The sequence below is a fragment of the Salvia miltiorrhiza genome, chromosome 6, assembly GCF_028751815.1.
Source record: "Salvia miltiorrhiza cultivar Shanhuang (shh) chromosome 6, IMPLAD_Smil_shh, whole genome shotgun sequence".
Taxonomy (NCBI): domain Eukaryota; kingdom Viridiplantae; phylum Streptophyta; class Magnoliopsida; order Lamiales; family Lamiaceae; genus Salvia; species Salvia miltiorrhiza.
In genome coordinates, this window is record NC_080392.1 from 21,072,871 (window position 1) to 21,083,247 (window position 10,377).

Here is a 10,377-nt window from a genome sequence, read left to right on the forward strand (position 1 = left end):
GCACTTAAGTTATAAAGTTTCTACATTTCCGTGGTCCTTGGTTCCAGTTCCGAGGGTGATGCGATTATAATGCATTTATAGGATTACAAAAATATAGTTACTATATATATATATAGAGTAAAATTTTGAAGTAGCCAAAATGAAGCATAAAACACAATTTATGGTCACACATTGAAAAAACACAAATTTTGGCCATTTTTATTGATTTGAACGTTTTTACCCTTAATGAGGTGGACTGGGTAGGATCAGGCACGCGGGTCGCGTGCCGGGTCGGGTTAGGCACTTATGGAACTATTAGTGCCATAAGTGCCAAGATTTTACTTTGGTTTTATTTTGGATTTCCGTTGGCACTTATGGCATTAGTGCCATAAGTGCCAACGGAAATCCAAAATAAAATCAAGTAAAATAATCATTTTGGGCACTTATGACACTAATAGTGTCATAAGTGCCATTTATGCAGCACAAATACAGAAACAACAACATCATTTAAACCCTAAATGGAACATCTAAACCCTAAATGGATAATCTAAACCCTAAATGGAATATCTAAACCCTAGGGGGAAGTGTGCACTTATGGCACTAATAGTGCCATAAGTGCCATACGTGCAGCACACAGATCAGATCAGATCTGCCATGGCTGAAATCGAAGGAGGCGGAGATCAGATCTGTCGATGGAGGAGGCAGCGCAACGATCAGATCAGATCCACCGCCGCCGTCTCATCAGACCAGATCTGCCGCCGCCGCCGCCTCATCCTCTACTCCGACGAATTCTGCCCAGGCGGCGCGCTGGAGAGAGAGAGAGGGAGATGAGAAAGAGAGAGGAGAGAGCGGTAGCCGCTGGAGAGAGAGAGAGAGAGGGAGGATCTCCTCCACCACCGCTGCGAGAGCTCCGACGAATTCTTCAAGCTCGGCGTCGCTGCCGCGCAGCCGCTGGAGAGAGAGAGAGAGAGAGAGAGAGAGAGAGAGAGAGAGAGAGAGAGAGAGAGAGGAGCCGCTGGAGTAGAGAGAGGGAGATGAGAAAGAGAGAGGAGCTGCTGGAGAGAGAGAGGGAGATGAGAAAGAGAGAGAAGGGTAGAATAGTCATGACATACAAAAAATGACCAAAATTTATGTTTTTTCAAATGATGGACAAAATTTGATGTTGTATGTTGAATAGGGCCATTCGGCCCTATTGTTTCTATATATATTAAAATGCAATTATCTTATAAGTTAAGTGCAAGGTTCGTGGTCGTTTATGAAATTATATACTCCCTCCGTCCCAAACGAAATGGCCTATTTCTTTTCGGCACGAAGATTAAGAAATGTGTATAAAGTAGATAAAGTGGGTTGGTGGAAATTATTTAAATATTAAGTATAGAGAGAGAGTGTATTGCCAAAAAAGGAAACAAGACATTTCGTTTGGGACAGCCCAAAAAGGAAAACAGGACATTTCGTTTGGGATGGAGGGAATACATTATTTATGGTAACTGTTATTTATGAAAATTCATTTCAATTGCAATTAAAGTCTTGGTTTAGTGTTACACACACAGGTTCACTCATTTTTTTTTTATAGAAACCTTATAAACTTTCATGTATATTGATTTTTAAAAAATATTATTATACTTTGAACTAATATGTTTCAGATTGCCAATACAAGTAATACATATGAATTGAACTAAAAAAGAGTTAAATTCGTTACATGTTTTTTTTTTTTATTAAAAAAAACAAAAGGGTACTAAACAAAGAGCGACCATTATAATAAATTAATGGGAGAAGTAGCAAATAACCCCCTATCATATAACCTCCTAATACATTTATCTTTTCATTGTTTGATTTTGGGTTGTTAGCCACTCAACATCTTCTAAATAGTGCAGAATCCCTCTTATTCTTGACGGACACTTAACTCCATCCAATATTTTTTATTTCTTTTTTTATTTTCTATTTTTCAAGTGAGTCTCACTCTACGGATATAAACTGCTAATTGATGTATATAACTCAAGATTGAATCTACAAAATAACACACATGAGTTCTGGAGATATAATTTGTTCGCTATTTTATTTAACACGCCGCAAGTGTACGGGTGCAATTGTGTACAGTAGCAAGCAAGGTCGTATTCCACAGAGACTGATTTAACCAATTCCTATCCTAAATTATTCTACTCTATCTGGACAAACGAAATTAAGAGTTTTGGTTTTAAAACTAAATAAATAAACAACAGGAAAGAAAACAAAACAAGCTGCGAAACAGAGAAACAGATAAGACAAGATTTCCCAAGGCAAAGGTTTCAACAGATTCTCCTAACTAACATGTTCAATTCAATTAATAAGATGATTCCTAAGGCAATCTCTAACCTAGTTCATACCCACTCCCGTGGCATACAAACCGTTGATTACATGCAAGGCTACCGTCCCCGGATCGCACTTCTAACATGCAACTCCTAAAAGCTCATAGGATTAACGCCCTCACAAATATCAATTCCCTTTAGAATTAAATATATGTGTTCTATGTTCTTAGTTCAGGTAATAATTATCATCTCCCGATATCAAATTAGATCCTATGATTATGCTAAATTGGTGGCCAATCAATAAAGCAAACAATTATAACAAGAACATAAAAAGGAACAACAATCTCAATTAATTGAATCAAACAGTCAGAAATTCAAATCATGTCTACTCCCTAAACCCTGGGAAAAAGGGATTCTAGCCACACATAGACATATGACTAAAAATCAATATCTCAAATACACAAATAAACATTCAACAATGAAACCGTAGTAGAATTCGAGAGTCTTCAGTTCTTGCTCTGGCTCCGTTCTCTGTCTCTCTCAGCTCTCAGGAAAAGTAAAATATGATAAAAGATGATAAAAGGTTGCAGAGAATAAGTTCTTGGGGAGTATTTATATGCCCTAGGTCTTGTAGCTCTCAAAAATACCCAAAATCGCAAAAAAAAAAAACGAATTTTTGGCGGAAATACGGCGACTCGCGCGGCCACGTCGCGCGGCCGCATGGCTGGCCCGCGTGACGAAACAGAACTCCTGACAGCTTTGCGCAGCAATTTTGTTTTGGCTCGTTCTCTCTCGTCCGAACTCCGATTTATGATCCGTTTGCGCTCACGAACTCCTCTCGAGATGAACTACAACTTGTATTTCAGCCAATTCTTCCAAATTCTGCTTCATTATTTCTGAAAATTCGTTCAAACACAAGCAAGTAACAAGTTCTTGACCATAAACGAATATAAGCTCAAATAGACCATCAAACACACAAAATCCTCACAACTAAGCATCAAAAATGACACACCAAGAGGTAAAAATGCATGTTTATCACATTCATATTAATCAAATGCATGTAGAAATAAATTAAAGAAAAAAAAAAGATTTTTTTTCTTTAACATAGTAAAATTTAGTGAAACCCGATGGAAAAAACATAAAATTAAATGAAGCAATAAAAAACAAAGGCATGAAACTTGCTTGCTTTTACAAAGTTCGAGACAATATTTTCGGGATTATCAAACAAAATGAAAGTTCATTAAAAACATTAAATAAAGGAAGTCTAGTCTTCCATACATTGTATTGTGTGCCGGGGTTTGATTATTTTTTTCTCTATATTTTTCATGTGTCATTTTATTATACACATGTCATTTTAGAGTCTAAGTGTCATTTTTGGCGGTCACTGTATTGTTTCCGAGCGTCTCCGTGTCAATTTCCAACGTTCACGTAGATAAAAATCAATCATCAGACAAATTTGAAAAAAAAAATGAAAGATTATGAATCGCGGATTTTATAGAATATGTACAATTTATAAATCTCAACCTACATTATGAATATACATACATTATAGAATATGTACAATTTCACCAAGTCATGATGTTAATATTAATGATGTTTATTTTATTGGCAAAATAGCGTATACAAAAGCAAATGAAGAAAATGAGCATATAGAAAAGCAAATTGAAAAGAAGTAGAATTCATTTGATTAATGATAAGAGTAGGTGGATCAAATTTGGTTGAAACCAAGCACCATCTACTTGCCAACCGAATCCCTCGTCAGAGCCTTGTGTTTGGAGTTGGAAGCTGGGCTCGAGTGGGGCGGCGGTGAACTTGGAGTGGTTGGTGGGCTTTAGCAAACAGGCCGGCCGTTGGGGTTGAGCTGCGACCCCACAGCCTTGGCCGCGGGTCTTCAGTCTTCACCATGCCATCTTGCCCACCCTCTCTCTTCATTTTTGTTGTTATTGTTAACAAATTCTTGAATTATTTAAAGCATTAGCTTGGGGAGCAAGGGCTTAAGAGGTCAACCATTATAATTTAGTCCTCCATTATTATTATTATTATTTTTTTGATAAATTAACAGTATTAAATAAAGAAATTTAAAGACCGCGTCACAGGGGACTCGAATCCAAGATCTTTGACCTTGGGCACTAACCTCTTACCGCTTGGCCAACACACGCACACGCTATTTTAAATTATAAGCTTGGGGAGCAAGGGGCCTTTTATGGTGGGCCTACTTAGATTGGGCTTTTAATTATACTATATGTATGTAAAAATGTAATTACATCGGATTATAATACTTCATCCGTCCCACAAAGTGTGCACATTTTATCATTTTCATCCATTTTCACAAAAGATATGCCATTTCTATTTGAGTAGAAATTTAAAATGCTCACTTTTGTTAAATTGTAATAAAAAATACCAATTTTTTAAAAATTATTGTGTGTATGCTCAAATTGACTAAATTACCCTTATGTCTCAATCAATGTACTTGCAGAGATAAAAATAAACTTACTTTTTTGACCGGCAAGCTACTTTTTCGATTGAAAATTTTAATTTATCACAAGAAAAAGTAGTTTTCCGGTCGGAAAAGTAGGTTGCCGCCCGATCAACAACCTCACTAAGTAGGTTGTTGCCTGGACAACAACCTACTTTTCCAACAATAAGCTATTTTTTCTTACACAATTGTACTTGTGTCAGAAAAATATAAGATTTTACACAAAAAATGATGTAAAGTCATCATCATCCAAGGACAATTTCGACCATTCACTTTAATTTGAGCATATGATCAAGTTTTTTTTATAAAAATGGCATTTTTAATTAAAAGTTATAAATATGGGCATTTTTACCCATTAACACCTTTTATTTTTGGACATTATCATTTATTTTGTTAACCTCAATATCTCAACTTTAACAGCAAATATCAATTGGAGTCTCTTTCTTTATTCACAACATGCTCAACTAACATTCTTGAAAGTCGTAGAAAAAAGTGTGCGCACTATTTTTGGGCAGAGGAAATATATAATTACATCAAATATAATACTCCCTCCGTCCGTCAAAAGTGAATCACTTTGGCTAGACACGGGATATAATAAAATTTGTGATGATTTTGATGTAGTGGAGAAAAGGGTCCCACCACATTATGAGATGTGTGGTTGAGATTGAATTTAGGGTGAGTTTTTTTTTTTTTTTTTTTTTTTTTTTTTTTTTTTTGTAAATAAAGAGTGTTTGTAAGCATAAAAGATTAAAGTGGATGGTGGGACCATTTTTATAAAAGGAAAGTGGTACACTCTTTGCGGACGCCCAATATAGTAAAAGTGGTCCACTTTTCGGACGGAGGGAGTATATTATTTTTGAAAACACAACAACAACAACAACAACAACAATAATAATAATAATAATAATAATAATAATAATAATAATAATAAGCTTTAATTTGTAGGATATGAAGCTTTCATGGTGGGCCTACATAGATTTGGGCTTTGAATTGGAGCAATATATTGTAGAGCCCAAGACAGCCCGCCATTATTTATATAGTACTCTCTCCGTCCCACGAATCTTGCCACGTTTGGTTTCGGCACGAGAATTAATGAGTTGTATATTAATGTTTTTAAGTGTGCAGATAATAAAGTATAAAAGTGATAAAGTATGAGATGAAATGTAATAAATTAGGAGAGAGAAAGTAATAAAGTGATAAAATAGGAGAGATAAGGTGATAAAGTAGAAGAAAGAAGGTAATAGTTATTACTATATTTAAAAATGTGTCAAAATTTATGAGACAGCCCAAAAAAAAATATGTATCAAGATTCGTGGGACAGAGGGAGGAGTCAATTTACTTCCTTCAATCTCTCTTTTCGGTCAATGTTTAAAGTCCAAATGTATCATATGGGATGAAAATGATACTATTAACAGCTTATGTTACCAAGATTGTCTCACGTGTGGTCATATCGGATATATTAAATGTTATGGAAAATAACGAAATAATTGAGCAACAACTAATACCAAAGTTGCATGTTCCAACTTACGAAGTTATTTAGTGCTTCATTACCATGCTTGATAAGAATATAATAGATATGTATGTCTCCTAATTTAGTTCTCGTTTACTTGGAAAAGTGAAACTCCGTTAAAAAATAATTCCGGAGACTTATTTTTAATACATTCAATTAAGAATTTAAATTTTTTTGACAAACGTTTTATAATTTGTGAATTCGGCTAATTTCATAGATTGTTTTAATTCTATGTAGAATTTATCATATTCTGTTAGATTGATTTTGTCTCTATTTTCATAGACTTTATAAGTCTATAGATTGTTATAATAAAAAATATCTATCAAAAAATAAAGGATATAATAAATACGAATTGAAATAAGAAGATCTTACGCAATGATATATATATGAGGAATGTTATGCTACACACCTTATGTGAGCATCTTATGTGAGCACCACTCACGTTTAGCCCTCGTTAGCATTTTTTTTTGTTTTAGACATTTATTTTTATTCTAATACTTCATAAATTGTTACTAGGATCATTAATTTTATAAATAACATAAAAATCAAAGTCTAATTTGTCCTTTTTATTAATTATTTGAAGTTAAAGGGAATATGAACAAATCGGACTTTGATTTTTATGTTATTTCTATAATTAATGATCCTAATAACAATTTATGAAGTATTAGAATAAAAATAAATGTCTAAAACAAAAAAAAAAATGCTAACGAGGGCTAAACGTGAATGGTGCCCACATAAGGTGCTCACATAAGTAGCATAACATTCCTCTATATACATAGAGAGAGAGAAAGAGTGACAAATATGCAGAGAATAGAGAATAAATCATGGCCATTAAAATTTGTTAATCTAACGGATAGCAACGTGGCTGTATTTTTCCCCCTTATTTGACCAAAAAGGCCATATTGGTAAATGAACAAATTTAACAATATCGTTAGTTAAGATATGGAGGATCAATAATTATCTTTTTATTTTTGGTAAGATACATACTTTCATAACTAATTAGTTTTTATTATTTTTCATGTCTAATACATGCACACGGTATCTTCTACTTCCTTTCTTTTTTTTTTATTTTTTCTTTTTTTTTTTGAATTGGGGAATTGGGGAGAGAGAGCAGTGGAGTTTGAACTCGAGACCTCACTGTTCACACACAGGAGGTCGCATCGCTTGGTGTCCCCTTAGGGACAACGATATCTTCTACTATCCATAGCAGTTTTAAAATTTCATATCTCTTATTTATTTATTATTTCCATCCATATCTAATATATCTACAATATATCTTCCACGTTAATATCTGTAACTTGCTTAAGAGTTTCGTCTTGACGACTTTCATCAATATCACAGTATGTCTAGGCATGTTCGAAAGTTCTGTGTTAAATATTTTATGTCAGTAAAAAAAAAATTCGAAGATTTTATATTAAATGTTTGTAATTTTTTTACGCCTGTTCGAAATGCTTTATGTTAAATATTTTATGTTAGTAAAAATCATTCAAATAATTTATTTAGGTGTTCATAACTTTTTTACGCTTGTTCAAAATACTTTATGTTATATATTTTATGTTAGTAAGAGAAATTCAAATAGTTTATTTAGGTGTTCGTAATTGTGTAAAAGTTCAAAATATTTTATGGGGCAAAGGTGCAGATTAGTCCCTGAACTCGACCCCCCTAGAGCGTTGACCCCCCCACACTCGACCCAGGCGCAAAAACCTCCCCCATAGTCAATAAAAAATGTGCAACTAAACCCTCGCGTTAAACGGCCTTTTAACGCCGTTTAACTATTTTTTTTTCAGTAGGCCCCACCCCAATATTAGCTCTCTCTCTCTCTCTCTCTCTCCTCCATTTCTTCCTCCCACCGATAACCTCCTTCTCCGCCACCGCTTTCTTCTCCGGCGAGGGGTGTCGCCGATGCCTCCTTCTCCCCAAAAATTGTCAAAACCCTAAGCGCTCATCATTGCGGCGTTGTTTTGGGCGCTGGCCTCCTGCTCGGTGAAGAGGGACTCGAGGAAGGGTTTGGCCACGGTGGTGAATGGTGCAGAGGCCAGATGCGACGTGAGGGAAAGGGCGGCCGCGCAGGCAGAGGAGTCTGGGTTGCGGAGGCGGCAGGCCACGGTGCAGAGGATTCTCGAGAGATGCAACGAGAGGGCGTCGCCCTGGGCGGCGGAAAGGACGGAGATGAGGCGGATGCAGTGGCAGCGTGGCCCCCCCGCCGCCTCCATGACCTGGACTCCTTCGTTCGCGCAGCGATGAACTCGAGGAGTCGATGGCGGCTGCAGGGAGAGAGAAAGAATACCGGCTCAGCGGCGATGGACTCAATGAGTCGGTGGTGGCTACGGGGAGAGAGAAAGAATACCGTTTGAGCCGGGCATAAGCGAGGGCGCAGCGCTGCTGAACAACGAGAAATCTACGGAGCAACCCTAGAATTTTTCTGTTGGTGGTGTTGATTTTTGAGCCTATTTTTTGTTTTTCTTTAGCTTGAATCTTCATATTTTCTTCTCAAATTCCTCCATTCTCTTCCGTTTTTGCTACTACCATCGTTTGTTCGGCTATGGCGGCGATGAATGAGATGAAGGGAGGGCATCGGCGGGGAGGCTGCGGGCGATGGACTCGAGCTCCGACAAGGTGGCGGCGGCGGTGTCCCTGCCGGAGAGCTTGTGGAGAGACGTGAGCACGACAACCTCAAAAATAGAAAAAAAAAACATTTTTTTTAAGAAAACGGCGTTAGAAGGCCGTTTAACGCGAGGGTTTAGTTGCACATTTTTTATTGACTATGGGGGAGGTTTTTGCGCCTGGGTCGAGTGTGGGGGGGGGGTCAACGCTCTAGGGGGGTCGAGTTCAGGGACTAATTTGCACCTTTGCCCTATTTTATGTTAAAAAAACAAAAACAAAAATCAGATTTCATAATAGAAACAAAAATAAAAGCGATTTGCAGAGAACATAAATGAACAGAACACAATTTATAAATGAACATAATACAATTTCTAAATGAACATATATATTCAGATTTCTGGACGCATGAATATCCCCAAAATTCCAAAATTGCTCATTCAATTTGATGAAAATAAAATAGCAGTGCAGATTAGGGTCAACGACTAGATCTTGCATTTCCAGATTTCTTCAACAAACCAGAGTCGAATCCGCCGCCTCCACTGCCGTCAAACCCCTCAAACCCCGATCGACGAAGCACACTGATGCGTCTTCGACTTTTGGGCCATTTAGCCCTATTTTTCTCTTTTATTTGTGTCAGTTCAAGTCTGTCCGGGGGAAAACCTTGTTGTCAAGGAAGGAAGGTCCAGTGGAGCGGAAACTGAAGAAATATGGTCGGAATGGGCATTACCAAGCCCAGATTGCAATGTCACTTTTACCAGCATGGGGCCTAGGCGCAGTACCTCTCAAGTCTAACTTGGGGTATGGGAACCCGAAGCAACCCACCTGGTGTGAGTCAAACCGAATGAAGCAATCCGTCTGACCACTACAAGGAGAAGCAGACAGTCGGAGCTGAGAAAGGAAAGTAAATCCCGAAGTTTTGAAGGAAGGATGCAGAAGAATGGAGAAGGAGCTAGAAGAATCTGGAAAAAGGGAAAGTTGACTCCAGCATGCAGCTGGAGCATATCTCCAATCGGATCAATCAAGAGTTGCGCTGAAAAAGGAAAGAAGATCTCTATGAAGATATGAAGCTGACGCCGCTAGGGTTAGCTCCCTACCATTCTACAGTATAAAAGGAGAAAGATGTGAAGCGTGAAGGAGTTCTTGACCTTTTGAACTTTTGTTTTTACACAGTTTATCCCTCTAAATCCTGCCGAGTTGTGGCATCAAAACAATTTACATTTCCAGTATTTTATCATTTTTCCGTTTTCAAGAACAAGATTAAGGCTAGTGGCCTTAGCTACTATTTCTTTTATTCAAGCATTTCCCTTTTGTTACATGTTGTGTTTAATTGATTTTGCATTTATGTTTACTGCTATGTGTGAGTAGTCCCATTGGTGAGGTTAAAGGGGTGAAAATAATTGTTGTCAACATGTAAACATTCGTGAGGCATTTGTGCTTTCGGTTGAGTCTCGTGGTTTCGGAAGTATCTGTTCGAAACCATGGACAGTAGGGGCCTAACGGGTGATCTTCGTTCGGTAAAACGC